Source organism: Condylostylus longicornis, unplaced genomic scaffold (assembly GCF_029603195.1).
Source record: "Condylostylus longicornis isolate FDR11 unplaced genomic scaffold, ASM2960319v2 ptg000037l, whole genome shotgun sequence".
Lineage (NCBI taxonomy): Eukaryota > Metazoa > Arthropoda > Insecta > Diptera > Dolichopodidae > Condylostylus > Condylostylus longicornis.
Window position 1 is genome coordinate 418770 of NW_026578006.1, and position 15108 is coordinate 433877.

At 25.4% G+C, this 15108-nt stretch overlaps 1 protein-coding gene across 1 annotated transcript in view; it reads left to right on the plus strand.

Moving 5' to 3' along the window:
- The first annotated feature begins 2277 nt into the window (after positions 1 to 2277).
- LOC129608899 (electrogenic sodium bicarbonate cotransporter 1) overlaps positions 2278 to 15108 on the plus strand; it is a 127424-nt gene continuing 114593 nt past the window's right edge. The window contains exon 1 of the mRNA XM_055520671.1: positions 2278 to 2288. The gene's annotated coding sequence lies outside the window, so the exon portion shown is untranslated. The remainder of the gene's footprint in view (positions 2289 to 15108) is intronic.

Consider the following 15108-nt stretch of genomic DNA (forward strand, 5'->3'; position numbering starts at 1 on the left):
AAAATTGGCAACATTGCCTTTGCACAATGTTCGAATTGTCTGTAGAAATATTGTGAAGAAGGCTAAAGCTCACCCCGAGCTGTAAAAAAATTTCGAATTTTATAAAAAACTCATTTGCACCGGAAACGTCTTTCTGTAAAACCCTTTTTCGGGACCTGGGACCTCACAGCATTTAAAACATTTAACATTTTTATATTGAAAAATTCTTCAAAAATTTGTTATGAAACAATTTCTCTTAAAAACTTTTCTTATTATAGCGCTTTTAATTAATTCCATAGCAATCATTTAAACTAATTTGGAAGTGTTCAAAAAATTTTATTTAAAAATTAATATTTTTCATTATGGCACCTTTTTAACATGTCGGTATTTTTAGTTTTGAATTTTTTCATAATTAATAATTTAAAAGGGAAAAACATTCGTTCGTTTTTTTATCACCTCTAAGAAGAAATTTATTTTAATATTTTACAATAATTTTAAATGAAAATGCATATATATATACATATATAGTAAAAGGAAATCATACAGAATGTTTCGGAACAAAGGGCCTTATATTAGGCTTGTTTGTATGAAATTCAAATAATACAGTTTGAACGAGTTTCGAATGTGCTTTAGATTTGGATTTGAGTTGATTTCAACAATCATCTTAAGATCACGCAACCTTTTTTCTTCAAATAAACATGTCTTTCAACTAGGTCTTGTTATCAAATCTTTTTATGCAAAATTTAATTACCGATTAAATACTGGGCCTGAGTTGCTGTGAATAGACATGCATTTCTATAAAAACCCATGTCTCTAATTCGTAACGTCTCGTTAAAGGATTGGTAAATTTAAAATATCCTTTCCTTAATTTAATATATCATTTTTAAAACGATTTTGGTATTCAAGGGCCCAAATGTGACTGCCTTAAATTTATTAATGTAGTGTTTGAACGATATTGTGCTTAACTATTAATCATAATGTTCAAATACATCAAACAATGAAATTTCAATCTTGAATCAATTCAAGGTTTCCTTTTAGATTAATTTTTTTCCAGAAAAACTTTTCTTTATTTATTTAAAAAAAACACCTTGAAAAGAAAATTATGATTAAATGAAAATCAAATTTAATATTTAGATTTTAATGAAATTATATTATATAGTATGGAATCCACTGTTGCATGTGAAGTTTTCCCCAACTAATTTGCTGGAAAATAGAAATCCTTATAAGAAATTTTCAATGGCAAGATATAAGTAAATGTTATTTTTGAATTCAAGGCAATATTGATTTTTTCATTTTATTGTTAAACATAATTTCAATTTGCTACTTAAGTTACAATATAAGCGGTTTATAAAAGTCTTTAATATTTTACTTTAATATTTACAAAGATCATATAACAGCTAATTTCTTCGAAATACAACATTTTCCATTATAATGTAAAATAAATACATAATAATCCATAAATCTACAATAATATCCTAGGAAACTTGACCTCATCCTTATCAAAATATTTATAAGCTTTAGTACATAAATGTTGGGATATCTTGTATTTACTTAAAGTACAAAAAATATTTTGTACATTAGTTTTATTTTTTTCATTGAAGTTTTCCTTTTTATAAAAAAAAAAAATATTTTTTTAAGGTACCTTTAATATTTTTCAGGTTGCATCATTTGGGTGGGATTTCGTAATATCAATTCGAATGTCGACCCTTAAAAATTTGTGCATTTTATGAATAATTTTGTTATATCATTGGATTGCTGAATTTTTGGGGGTACAGTGTTTTATATATATTTTCTGCTGAATAATCGATTATTGTCATGCTTATTTTCTTCAGAACCAAATTTGGTGTTATAAATAACAATTTTAGGACACAGATGGCAGGAAAATGTTTTCAGAGCTTGTCTATTGGTGATGATTTAAAATAAGGAGTAATTTATCGGATCTTGCGATAAATTTCAGTAGGTTGAATATAGGTTTTACAAATTTACAAATCTAAAAAATTGAAAACTCAATTCTTTGGGAAAATCAAAAAATAAATTTTTTCACCGAAATAGTCAATAATATTTTTGAGGAAATCGCCTTGAAAGGAGTCTGAAAACAAAATTGTCAAATTTCTTTTTGGTTTTCTTTCAAAAATTTAATGTGTTTTTCATATATTTTCTAAATTATTAACACGTCTCAAACGTAGAATATTAAAACGTAATCAGAAATCTTTGGAACACCCGGTAAAAAGCATAAAGATAGCGCATATATAAGCAATTCAAAATATTATAGGTGGCCTACTGTATTTGAGGAAAATAACAAATCAAAAGTAAAATTTTTAACATTTATTTTTATCCTTATTAACAAAATATGAAAATTATTTTATAAGTTTTTTATTCTTCCTCTTTAATAAAAGTTTATGAATTAAATTATGAAAGTGTAGTTAAATTTTCCTTAAAATATAAAAAATAACATTTTATTAATCTATATATAAGAATTTTATTTTAATATAAGAATTAAACTATATTTAATTGTCTTCAATACCGTTGTGAATAAAAATGCACTAAAAAAATTATTTCCATTATTAAATTCCTTTATCATCAATCATCATTAAGTTGTTCTAATGAATTTTAATTGTAGTTTGGCGTAAAATAATTGAAAAATTGCTGAAAGGAAAAAATCTATTGAAAATTAGCTTGAAATTAAGTCGTGAGAAAACAAGATATGGGCTCCAAACCTTAGAAAATTCGTTCAAATTTTTAATATTCTCATATTTCTTCAAATTTGAAAATTTTATATTTTAATACAATTGAGGTTTATAAATTTTTTCTAAACTTAACTTAATTAACGATAATTTTTTTATATAGATTTTCCATTAGATTTCAAATTTATCTTGAATTTTTCGGAATATACGTGATTAATTTCAATATTATTTTAGTATAGATTCCTTAAAAATATGATATGTATATAAATTTTTAATTTTTTACCAAAGAATATCATCGAATGTCTAACAGAAATGCTAACAAAAATTTTACAAATTTGCAATTCTAAAATTTTTATTGAACTTTAAAAAAAACTCACTTTAAATAAAAGAAAAGTTTTTATTAGAAAAATATAAAATATGCCTACCTAATATAAAGATGATATTAATTTTATAACAAAATGGAGGCAAAAAAAAAACACCCACATTATATTCTATACAAATAATTCAAATTTCAAGTTTCTCAATAAAAACCAAATGAAAATATTTTAAGAATTGAATAAATAAGGAGTCCAATTTAAAATATTATTAAAAAAATTGAAAGAAATTATAAAATAATAGAAATTTTGTATTTCTTTATTTTTTTATAAATTTTAAGAAATACTCAAATGAATTATTTTTCAAAATAAAAGACTAAAATTAATATAGAAAATGAGAATTGCTGAACCGAAAATATAAAAAATGTTGGGGTTATTGTATGTATAAGTAAAAATAATTTCTCATTTAAATATTTTGTGTATTTTTTTAAAGGTTATGTTAGGATAAATATAAAAAGAAATAACAAAATGCCTACAGTAAAAATAAAAATCTGATGTGATCAGCACATAACCGACCGCAATGTGTATTGCCTAGTTTAGTGACAGTGTTACAGAAGATTACGAAAATGCCTTTTTAACATTTCGTTTTACTTTTAAGGAAGTTACCAAGCTAACATACCTAGAAATTTGGCTGTTAGTAGAATTTCGTTTTATGCCATCCGAATTAACTGAAAAGTTCACCAGTTAGTATCTTTAACAACCACAACTCAAATATCAAATTTCAAAAAAAATCCATCAATCCGTTCGGTAGATGTGGTAAAAAATATAAAATCGGCACACAAAAAAGTCCAGTTCTCGGGTTTAATAAATACCAAATGTTGATCAACCCGTATCACAGCCAAAATAAACTTACATATAAAATTTTATCAAAATCGATTTAGCCGAACCTCAGATATACCCGTGCACATACAGACCGACAGATCGGTTTAAGTAAAAAGTATTTTATTTACGCTTCTCTATTGTGGAGAAGTGCGTTCCCACCGACATCTAAAATTTGATGCCATCACATAACCTACCTTATTTTATACAATGCTGTCGGTAAAAAGGTTATCTTTATGAGCAAAAAGTTGATGATGTTTTTTCTTACAGATCATTTCATTCTCCTGTATACGAAAAGAAAAACAAGATAAAATAAGATTTCGAACATCAACGTATAGTGATTTTAATATTATGGTTTGGAGTCTTTTGTTCTAAAAGCGAAAATTAAACTTGGAATCATTTGTTCTTTAGAAACAGTTAGAGCAATTTCATGTTAATTATATAGCAATATTCATTAAAGTTGATTTGACTATATTTCGCCGTATTTGAGCCCTAATATTTTGAATTGATTTTCTCTCAATCATTTCGTCCGAAATCGTTTAATTTCTGACGAAGTTTAGTTCTGCATCTTTTAAAGAAAATAATTTAGAAATTGGTGTTTAATACACATGTGAATGTGGCCGGGATTTGTAATTATATTGGCCGTTTGACGTTAATACAAAATCGAATCCCCTATTTCTTTTTAAAGATTTTGATTATTATAACAAATTTTTTTGCAACATCGAAGTAGTAAGCCTTCAAAGAAAATGTATTTTGAATTTTAATTTAATAAATTTTGATAAAAGCCAATATTCGAATCAAGAGGATTTTCATTTAAAAAAAATTTTTGAACACGTCCCATAAAAACGAATAAGAAAATTTGAAAAAAATTCTAACAATAAACAAAAAAACCAACCAAATTCAATACCTTAACCTTATAAGCTACACGTTTTTCTCATGAACATTATAAAAAAAAATTTTCCATAAATATTTTTACACCTTTTTTTTTCCTGTATTAAATTTTTTTTTATATTTTATTTACTATTTTACCATTTTATGTAATACTACATTATATTTTACATATTATACTTATTTTACATGAAACCTACTAGAAATTTTCTTTATGAAATTGTTTATGAAATATTGTAAATTTTGAAACAAAGTATAAAATACTTATTGAATATGAAAAATTGATTTTGAATGACTACGCAAATTAGCAAAAATCGATATGATATTGTTGGCCTACATACATAAGTTGTGGAATGGATTTAAGATTTATGAAAGAAATTATTGCAATTAAGTGTTAAATTTACTACTACTTTAATTAGAAAATGAAATTTTTCAGAATAGAAATTTAAGCGTATAGAGATTGTGTTCCGCCTATTTATCAACACGGAATTCTTGTACGGCTTGTTAAATCATTAGGAGTCAAATTTTTTGTTAAACATTATTTCAAAGTTTAAATTTTAATAAACTGAAATTGCATGAACTTCGTGCGAACGTATGTGCTCCACGAGTAATTACTATAGCGGTAAATAATTTTATATTATTTTACTTAAAATTTTCTTAAGAATTTTTAAAAGTGTCAATTTAAGAATATTTTTTCATTTATGCAATAAGTTTAATTTTAAAAATTTTTCATGTGTATGAATAAACTTTCAAATTTCCAATACTTATTGATATTCCAAAATTTTTAATTATTAAATTTGCAAGAACAGCATGATTTGTTAAAAATTCTAAGTATATATAACAAATTATAATTTATAATTTTTATATACTTAGCCTATTTACAAGCAGATTGTATAAAACTGGATAATATAACCGAAACAGAGTAAAAAACAATCAAAGGTTTAAAACCTAGTTTATAATTTAAGTTTTTGCAAACTGGAGAGCTGTATGTCAGCTGCAGGAACCTGTCCAACAAAGCAGTCCAACGGACAGTCCGTCTGACATATCTAAACCAGCGTAGAATTTCACTCTGAACAAGAATGAATGTATACGTTTATAAGAGGGGCGATCTTTTCAAATGATTACATGCTTCATACCAAAGTTAATACCACCTTCAGCGTATAATAATAGCGGATATTTTTTTTCGCTTTTTTATATAAAATATTCGATCTCAAGGGTGGGCTTTATGAAAAGCATCGTTTTTAACATTAAATCTCGTTGATATGTTTTTGAAATGAAAATTTTCAATTGGCTCTTAAGCCGATTCTTAAATCGGCTCTATTTATTATGTTTTATAAACAAAATGTAGACAAAAGAAGATATAGACTTTCAGAAAAACAAACTTAGGGCGCGAAACAAACTTTTTCTTTACCTTCACAAAGAAAGGCAGAAAGTGAAAATTATCTTCCATTATTTTTTGTTCATCTGAGTACGTCCTTAATATTATCCTACCTCAAGAATACAATTTAACCAGGAGCACTTTATGTAAAAAATGATTTGCATTAAATTTCGGAAAATTTAAAAATTGCACTCCCACAATTGCATTATTACAAACACTCAACCTTATATGTACTGAATATTCACGTAAATCTAAAAAATGTTATAGATGAAAAAACTATGTACATCTCAATAAGAAAATTTTTTAACTCATCAACCATCATAACACTAATAAAAATATTGTAATTTCAATTTCTAAGTAGAAAAAAAAGGTAAGTACTAAGAAAAAAAAAATTCAATTGAAACAGGAAACATGTGTGCTTTAAATATAAAAATTTTCTATATAAAAACTTTTTTTTTATTGCTTATTGCAAATGGAGTTTTAATGCAAATATTTTCTCTATAATAGAAGAAAGTTTCCTTCCATCCAAGAGAGTGTTGCTGGTTTTCTATCTTTTCCATTTTTAAACCGATTATACTTATACAAATATCTTATATCTGTTATACATTGTTGTAAACTCTAGTGTATACAAAAATTAAAAAGGATTTTTTTTTATATTGAAATCTCTAAGATAGTTTTTATACTTAAATTATTATTCTGTCATGTAACATGTTGCCATGTATAGAAGTCTAGCTCTATGGGAATAATTTATTATTAATGTTTATTCCCAGCTGTTTCGTGACTATTCTAGTATTATACTTTTCAGATTTTTTAGAGTTCGTAAAACTTAATATACATATATATTATGTTATGTATGTTTACATATAAAAATATTTTATTAATTTTTATTATGATTATAAGTAGAAAATAATGGTTTAAAAGAATGAAAATTTTAAAATGTAACATTTAAAAATATTACAATAATACAAAGTTACTTAATTATGTATATACACATTACAGATATACTTACATACGTGTGTGATATAGAGTTTAACATTATACAACTTATTCAATTTATGTTCCCTTGGAATAATATTTAATCGATCTCCTATCAAATATTTAAAATCACTTTCTTTGTAAGAAATACCAATGTTATTAGCATAAAAATTTTGAAAATTTATAAGAGATCTCTGTTATGCAAATAGTTTTAATTTACACGTCCATTTTGAATAATTGAAGGCAAACCAATGGTTCGTAAATTAGCAAGTCAAAATACTGCTTTTAAAAACAAACTGTGTATACTACACTATTAAGATTAGTAATTCGAATTGAAGGATTTATAGAAATTTGGAAAAGCCTGCACTTTCGGAAATATGAGACGTCAAATATTTAAATTTTACAAATTTCGAGAAGTAATAACTTGAGAAAGGGTGAACTTCTCAAGTTATTACTTCTCTTAAAAATTTTCGTTTAACATAATGAACTATTTATTACTAATTTATCTAAATTTATCTAAAAGCAGCTAAAATTTCGGACTCCTATAAGCTGTGGTCTTGAAGAAAAACGATATCAAATATTTGGGAAAAACGGATTTCACATAGCAATAAATTTTAACGGCTATTTTGTTTTTTTAAAATTCAAGTATGGCATGTCGCAGTGGGAGAAGCCAGTAACTGCTGTTCTACTTTTGCAAAATTTGAAAAACACTTAAAGTTTCGCTGCAATAAATAGTTAAAAAATAACACATTTTCTTCTACGGAAATAAGTTTCTAGTAACGATCTATATAATCAAATTTCAGCTTTCTATCTTCAAGTATGCAGAAGTTTTGCAAACATGTCCATGGAGAGATAAACGGACGGGCGGGGCAGAGTGAAATTAATAATTTTTCCAAAAATCTTTGTGAAAAAAGTGCCAAAAATGGAGGTATCGATTTGTGTTTTCATCTGAAGTGACGTGTACCCCGTGTGAATTAAATATACCTAATCTAAATTTATTAACATATTGTAAAAATAATAAAAGTTTTAAAGCAGCCCTTTATAACTTGTTTTATAAATTCTTTATCTTACTGCTAATTCAAAATAAAAAAATAAAGTGTTTTTCTCCGATTTGTTCGCGTACATGAAATCTTGACTCAAAAAAATATTAAAACCTTAAATACAAAATAAAAAATACTTTTTCAAATTTTCAAATTCGTAAAGCCGCAGGAATTTTTCTTAAAATTTTTCATAAAATGCATATTTATTATACAATAAAGGAATATTAAGTACACACACATTACTCATTTCTCATTATCAATTTATTATTCACGTACATCGTATTCTTTACTGATTATATTTTTCCTGTTTTCCATAAATTATATAACATAACTTATTTATTATAATGTATATGAGCTTGTGTGTTTCACTTCCTAAACATAAAAATTCATAAAAATTATAACGTGTAATGGTTTTATTTAGTGGTCGAAAATATTTTATTAACTTAAAATCTTATATAAATCTTAACAATAAAATTTAAAAGAATGCCTCTGTTTCGGTATTATTTTTATGTACCTAGATAACATATGAATATTTCTAAATTCTGATTTTTAAGTTCAAATTGCACGTTAATATTAGAAAAAAAAATAATTTATTGTATATGAAAAGAATTTAATATTAAATTATTTAAACCTTGAAGGCTAATCACATTTCAAATTTTGACAAATTTGCGAAAACCATTATTCAACTATTATTTTCTATTCATTATGCTATAATGCTTTGTTAAATTAATTTATTTAAATTTTTGAACAATATAGATTTTACAAAAAAAAATTATGCTATTATATAAAATTTAAATTATTTCAAGTTCAAGCGGTCGTATATATTATTGCATTGTGCTCACATAATTGCAACAATGTGGGAATTTCAAATAGAAATTATTAAATGTTTTATATCCATTATAAGTGCGATGAATACCTTAGAAATCTTGAAGGACATAAAATTGCAATTTATTTAACTTCAAGAAAGTTATTAAACAATTTATCTTCATTTGATTACAAGAACATTAACCGTTAATCCATATTTATAATAACCAACCAAACCTTATGTCCGAATACCGAATATACATTATACCGAATGCCATATTTCATTATATAACCTGAACTTGTTCTAAAAATGTTTATTGTGTCATTTATTAAGTTAACTATTGCACTATTAAATTTTTACCAACCAAATTTAATATAATATTGACGACCTGTATTAATGCGAGATTCGACTGACATGTATACTTTTCGAGAAAATCGGGAAGTAAATATTATGTTGCCAAAAAATTTCATCTTTGAATTCGGTTTGGCAAAATAAATTAACGAATATATAAATTTTCCAAGAAAACCGGATTCCGGAAGTAAACCTGTAGATTTCTGAAGGAGATGTGAATAACAGGAATATATTCCATTCAACCACCGCAGACTGGAATGGCTTTTTGTAGTTTTCCTACAACCCTATCTTTGCTTCCTCGATCCCGAGGAAGTACCTGAAAATATCCTCAAAGATAATGTTACGTTTGCCTCAATAGTAAAAAAGGTCCACACAAACCATCAATGCCTCCTGGCGACTGGAGCAGAATAGCCAAACAATTTATTTATGAGGGTTTTTTATACTGTCTTCTAAAAGCACGAAACTCATTTCGATTCATCCCATTCGAATGATTGCAGTCTCTAGTGAAGGTTCGATTCCCTCCCACACAGAATATCAAATCAAACCTGCAGAATGATTATGCAGAACAGCAAAAATAGAGTTTCAAACCTGTTTTACACTGACACAGCAGTTATTTTTTTGCCCCTATGCCTACTATGTCCCGGAACCATATTAAGCATCACTCTGTTTACTGATACAATTTCAACCAGTGTAAGTACACAGATCCACTCCATCTTAATATAGGTAAAATTGTTTTTTTTGGTTTGAGTATCAACTTAAACCGATTAGAGTATCAAGAAAATTGTCCTTCTTTCGATATCACATACATGACACAATTTCTATAATAATTTTCTAAAGTTCGAGACCTGTACTAGGAACAAATTCACATTGCAACACATATTTACTTGAAATTTTAACTTTCCTAAATTTATGAAATAGTTATAGCTATAGCCAGAGTGTATTTTCCCAATCCTGTACACCCTTATGCCGATGACATCGTCTTAGTTTTTTAAATAATAATTATATGCGAACTAATTTATTCAGTTCTAATTTGATTTTAATCCTTACACATACATTTTCTTGATATTTTACTAAATGTCAAACATGTTTGCCAAATCCCCCATTTCATTCATATGTTGTATTTAAAACAAAAAAAAAATACAAAACATAAATCAGACCTTATCAATTTTATTTATCAAAAGTACTTATCAGTAAAAATTAAGTTTTATTGTCCTTCTTTCGTATTAAGCTGTTATGAAAAATACATTAGATATTTAATCTAATTGTCAGTTGTTCCGTTTTCAGTTTAATGTTCATCAGTTAGTAGTTCTGCACTCTCTATGTTCAAAGATATGTAATAAAATTCTCTATCTTATCTAATTGATCAATTAATATTTTAATTTGATTTTTATATATACATTGAACTTAATATTGACAAAAATGTCAATTCATAATCGAAGACAATTTTATTAAACTCATCAATACCCAACACATACATATATATACAAGTACTTTGAATTTAAAATTTTTTTAAAAATATTAAGAAACAAAAAAATAAATAAATTGTCATCCTAAGCCCTGGAATTATACAAAAACAAAAATTATTCAGCTTTACATTATCAACTGCCTACAAAAAATTCACATACTTGTAAAATTTTTATTATATTCAATAAAAAAAAAACACACACAGGAAATAAAAATGAAAAATTCAATATTTTTAGCGGAAAACAACAAAAAAATATTATTGTGTCCTTGTGACATACAGAATAACAAAACAGTAAAAAAAAAAATTCTTATGTTATAATTTTATCACATCACAACTATAAATCATTTGGGATTTGAATAATTTCACTTTATATATGTATACATACACATATATAATCCCCTATAAATATGCAATACAAAATAATATTCTTGTTTTTCATTTTTTCTCTTTTGTTGCTTGTCTTCATTTCAATAATTTTTTCTTTGTATAATTTATACTACGCAAAATTTCAATATATTTTTATTATTGGGCACTCTGTACAAAATATTATTGATTTTTGTACATTGATATTTCGAAAAATTTTTGATATATAGAAGCAACAATATAACAATAGCCCAATAGCACTACGAAAAAAAAAATAGGAACAAAAAATTTCTTACATATTTCTTAAATGAAGCGAAACAAAAAAAAAACAAATACCATGCTATCATTTCATCTCTATCCTCCCATATTCTTTTATTCAGATTTTATAAAATGTGTTATATAACACTCTCATTTCACTTTTGCCATCATATTTGTAATACATTTAATATATAAATTATATTTTTTATATGTGTGTGCGTGTGAGAGAGTATTTTATACGCTTCTATTGTGATATTGTTATGTTTTTGTTTCATTAAAGGAAAACAAAGTTCTAGATAAAAGTTTTAAGATTATTATTTTTCTGTCTCTTCTTATCTCTCCTTCTCTTTTGCTTCCTCTCTCTGTCTTTATTTGTATTTTATTAATCCTTGGCAAAAAAAAAATTCAAATATTACATTTTTCTCTAATTTGATATTTTGATAGAATTTTTTTTTGTTCTTTTTTTTTACGAGGATGTTAAGGTAAAAATAAGAAAATTGGATATTTTTATTATCTTATATAATATGGAAAATGGCATTACCTGAAAATTAGTTGCCAAGAGTTGTGAAAAGTAATCAATTTATTTATATAAATAGCTATGTATGTTCATCATTCTTTTTTATACAAATTAATTTATAATACACTAGTCTACCGCACCACAAATAGCGCAAATTTCTGCCCCACGGCCAGTGTCCCGTGTAGACTAGCCTCATGAGACATCGTCAAGAGCCCGTACGATTTCTTAAAGTCTTAAAGTTGACAAATTTTTTTTGCTGTCCAGATGGTGACCGACGCGCTATAGATAATACCTATATATATTAATTTCAACTGTGTTGATGGGAACTAAAACCCGTTCCGCCCCGGAAATGTTCATAACTGAGCCACTGGCTGTTGATCACTGTTGCGACATTAACAGCCACAACAGGTTGAGCTCCAGAATCTCTTATGATTTCAGTATGGCGAATGTTTCAGCCTGAAAGACACTCGAATCGTTAGGAAACCTATATAATTCAGATACTCTATGTGCACTCTATTCAGAACTATAATTCGGCAAAGCAGTTTATAATTCGGATGAATCCAGTGTAATTTTTAAGATTTTTGGTTTCAACTTCTGAATCCGTATACAACAGTCTTATTCCGTATCTACCACTGTTTTTAATTTATGATAAAAGGTATTGTTGAGATTTTTTTCAATCACCTCATAGGATTATGTCACTTTTCGTAAATTTATTAACTTTTATTTTTGGTAAAAGCACATGTTATGTTTAGATTTTTGGAAAAAATTATTTTAAAAAATAATTTCCCAAAACATGGGCGTTATTTTATTTTTATTAAGTTTGTTCATATTCTTTTTTTTGCAATAATTAAATTTTTTACTTATTTTCGATTCAAGAAACTTTGAATATTGTTCATGCATAAAATTAAAGTTCAACTCTGTAAAGCACAAAAATTAAAACTTATGCCTGAAATCTTATGTAATAATACTCAATATTTCATACTTTTATTAATTGTTATACCTTTTTTACATATACATACATTCTATATTTTTTACATATACATCCACATTCTAAATAATATTTACTAAAAAAGATTTTTACACATTGTTAGAAAGAAATTTAACCTACATATTTTGTGTTTAAAAGGATTCTGAATTTTCACTAACAAGAATAAAAACACAAAATATTTGTTGTTGCTTTTATATTGGACAAGTATTACATTTTTCAATTGAATATCAAGAATTCTTCGAACCTACTTGTTTGGTACTTAGTCTTTTTTATATAATACACAATATGTATCAAATTTCTAAAGATAATTAATTAGGTTTTCAATACATGAAAGTAATTAATATCAAATCAATTAGATTTTTTTCTTTAGAAAACTAATAATGTAAATTTTCAAATTGATTTTAATTGGAAACCTATTAAATTTAGTTTTATATTAAAAAATTTTTGCATATATTCATTTAATTTTAATGAAATTTCATCTTTCTTCTGCTAAAATAAACAAAAATCTTTCAGTCAGGTTGAGGTAAGAGTAAGGGTTGGAGTAGGACTTGAAGTACGGAGGGATTAAATTTTATATCGAGTTTGAACCAAGACTTAAGCTGGAGTTCGACTTTTATATCGAGTCGAGATCGGGGTTCATGCCCCTGAAACCAAATTTGAAATTAGAATTAGATAAAAATTAAATTAAACTATTGAAAATATAATTAACCTTCTATTTAATTTTTCAATCGACTTTGTATTCTCAATTGTATCGTATGTCAAAGAAGTTTTTATGTATACAGTTTTTATTTTATGAAATTTCATAATATTTGCTACGTTAAAAAACTTGAACAATTATCAAAATATTGTTATTCAATTAAAGAAGTTGTTTAGCTTTTCATGCTGCGAACAATTTCGTTGAATAATCTTTCACAGAATGATTTTCACCATTCATACAAGAATTTTCATAATATTTATCCGAGACAGAGACAGAAACAGAGTTTTTCCATTAAATTTCCATTAACATGCTATTTAAAAATATTATTTAAAGCTAAATAGTATAATATTATTTTACTTTAGCTAATCATTTTACAGCAAGAGTTTTATATCCTGATAATCTTCTAATTTGTTCATCAAATTTTATTTTAATCACACATTACAGATTTCTCATAGCTGCTCATTTAATAAAAATGTATTTTAGTAGGATTAAAACTCATTTGAATTAAATTTGACTCCGCTTTTCAATATGTATAACACAAAAATAATCATCTTAAATTGAGTACAATAAAATATATAAAATATTTGATATATTCTAATATTTTCTTTAAATAAAAATTTATATAAGAGAATCAAAATCCTTACCAAAATTAATATGGGATTTGAATGTAAAAATCAATAAAAAATAAAAATTTAAAATCTCTTGTCGCTCGCATCCTCTCTATATTCTCGGATTATAAAAAAATATATGTCGCAATAAAAATTATAAATAAGTTCCTTTTCACATCGCACATACACATAATGTTACGTTGTATATTTCATTTGAAGGAAATCCTTTGACCCGAAAAATAGGATCTTTTATTTTTATAAACAAAAAAATATTTTTAAAAATAAAATTTCAGCAATTTTTTTTTTCTAGCTAAATATAGAATTTATATTTTAATTTTAAAATATTTCCTATTATGTCCGTTATGTCAAATTAATCAAAAATCTAAAATGTTGATATTTCTAAATTTTTAATAATGATACTTATGTACATCCATACAACGCAACATACTTTGTTTAATAATAAAACTTTTTGTTTACATTATTTGTGAGCAATATTTCTGACTCTATGTGCATATATAAACATACCTATTCATAATATACCTATATAGTGTATAGGTATACATATGTATATTCACATGCACATGTTCGTGCCTAATATTAATTTCCAATTGAATGCTTTTCGCATTCTTAAAAAATTCATTGTATGTGTGTATATTCGGTCGCTTGAATATGTTCCGAAAGAGTTATTAATAAATATTTTTGAAAATTACAGGGAAAAGATGTGTAAATCGTGTTATTTTTGAAGTATGTTTCATAAAACTGTAATTTAGAATTCTTGTTTTCACAATATGTAAGAATATAAGAATATTAACTGAACTTGTTACCTGCTAAAACAGACCAACTAAAATTTGCATACTTCGGCCAATATTTTTGAAGAAAATTCATAAAATTCTTTGAATTTAAGAAATACCGAATGGTT